The 2,414-nt window shown below is 43.2% G+C and overlaps 1 protein-coding gene across 6 annotated transcripts in view; it reads left to right on the forward strand.

The window, feature by feature from the left end:
• The window catches only part of Nme7 (NME/NM23 family member 7), a 123,889-nt gene that overhangs the window by 85,275 nt on the left and 36,200 nt on the right, over positions 1 to 2,414 (forward strand). The window lies entirely within an intron of this gene.

Genomic DNA, 2,414 nt, shown 5'->3' on the forward strand with positions numbered 1-2,414 from the left:
GTGTGTGTGTGTGTGGTGTGTGTGTGTGTGTGTGTGTGTGTGTGTGTGTATGTGTGTGTGTGTGTGTGTGTGTGTGTTACTAGGTGCTAATTCCAGGCTCTTACACATGGTAGGCAAGTGTCTACCACTAATCTTTTCTAGCCTTCCTTTTGCTTTCTTAATTTGGAGCTGACTTTCCCTGAGTTATCTAGACTGGTCTTGAACTCACCCTGTAACCCCAGGCAGCCTTAGAGGTTCTGATCCCTGGGGCCAGAGAGACAACTCAGAGGCTAAGAGTACTGGTTGGCCTTCAGCAGACCCGAGTGCAATTCCTCGCACCCACGTGGTGGTTGACAACCATCTGCAACTCCATGTCTACATCCTCTTCTGGTCTCCATGGGCACTGAGCAAGCACATTATGCATAAACATACACACAGGCAAAACATCCATACATAGAATAAAATGGTAATATATTGTTTTAAGATTAAGATTATCCTTCCCCAGTTACCCAAGTAGGTAGAATCACAAACTACATCCACAGTCCCAGCATGATGGTTCCACTTTAGAAGATAACCAAGGACACAAGTGCAATGGTGCACCTGGGAGGAACAGTTTATCCCTGTGTGAGCCTCTTGCGTCATGGTCATGTGCCTCAGGGTCATACAGAAGAATGTGAATTAGCTAGACATTAGGTGGCATAGGTTTGTAATCCCAGCTGCTGGAGAGGCTGAGGTAAGGGGATTCCATGTGTGAGAACAGTTTGTGCAGTTTAGTGAAACATTGTCTCAGTGTGAGTAAACCAGAAAGATGGAGCTCGTGATAAAGTGGTTTCTTAGCAAGTGTGAATCCTTGGGTTTGATACCCAGCAAGAAACAGGAAGTGGAGGGAGAGGAGAAAGGAAAAGTGACAAAGGGACAGAAGGGTGGGGAAAGAAAGAATATGCGTTAATGTAATTTAGCAGAGTGTATTTTTTAAATGTAGTATTGTATAGGCTTAACAGATACACTGAACAATCACTTACTGTAACATAATCTGATGTTTAGAGTGCTCAAGTATGCACCTGCACCAGATGATGTCTTAGTTCTTGAGAATTCAAATCTGTCTTTATATCACAGCTGGAAAATCACTTAGATGCATTTAAAGCCTAATGCTAGTCTGATTGATTGTCCCCATCTCACACTGGTGCCACATGGAATTTTATATCAATGACATTATATGAAGTCTTATTCCCTTGTAGTACTCTTGCATCTATCTGAGCTCAGTAAATCCAGGGCTATTTATGACTATTTTTCACCTTGAAGATGAGTTAATGCTAAGCTGATTTAAAGGTTTTTTTTTTGGGGGGGGGCTGTTGAAACAGGGTTTCTCTGTATAGCCCTGGCTGTCCTGGAACTCACTCTGTAGACCAGGCTGGCCTCAAACTCAGAAATCCACCTGCCTCTGCCTCCCGAGTGCTGGGATTAAAGGCATGCGCCACCATGCCTGGCTTGATTTAAAGTTCTTAAAACTTTAAAATTAATACCACAAAACTGGTTTGATTTAAACAAAGTTACTTACTATCCTTATAAAATATGTTTTTCACAGTAATCTTATTTTATGTATACCTAGTAATCAATGAATAAAAAGAAATGTAATTATTATTTGCCTCCTAATATAATGCATTAAACACTGGACTACAGAAAAAGCTTTTCTATATGTCTTAGTTACTGTTTTATTGCTGTGACGAGATACTGTGACCAAGACAGCGCTCATAAAGAAAGCATTTAACTGGGGGCTTGTTTACAGTTTCATACGGTTAGTCCATTATCATCATGGCAAGCAGCATGGTGTGACAGGGACCATGGCAGCAGGCACCTGTGGTTCTGGCAAAATAGGGGAGAGCTACATCCTGATCCACAAGCAAGGCGGGTAAGAGGACTAGGCCTGGAGTGGCCTTTTAAAACCTCAGAGCCCAACCAGGTGTGGTGGCGCAGGCCTTTAATCCCAGCACTTGGGAGGCAGAGATAGGCAGATTTCTGAGTTCGAGGTCAGCCTGGTCTACAGAGNGAGTTCCAGAACAGCCAGGGCTATACAGAGAAACCCTGTCTCAAAAAGCCAAAAAACAAAACAAAACAAAACAAAACCTCAGAGCCCACCCCAAGTGGTGGCACACTTCATACAACAAGGCCACACAATTTCTAATTCTTCTTATCCTTTTAAACAGATTGTGGTGACAAAACATTCAAATATATGAGCCCATAGGGGCCATTCTTACTCCAACCACCACACTAGGGCAGACAAGATGGCTCATCAGGTAAAGGAGCTTGCTCCCAAGACTAAATGACCTGAGTTCAATCCCTCAGAGAGAACTGCCTCACATAGATTGTCCTCTGACACAGTCTCTCTCTCTCTCTCTCTCTCTCTCTCTCTCTCTCTCTCTCTCTCTCTCTCTCTC

The sequence above is a fragment of the Mus pahari genome, chromosome 5 (genome assembly GCF_900095145.1).
Source record: "Mus pahari chromosome 5, PAHARI_EIJ_v1.1, whole genome shotgun sequence".
Lineage (NCBI taxonomy): Eukaryota > Metazoa > Chordata > Mammalia > Rodentia > Muridae > Mus > Mus pahari.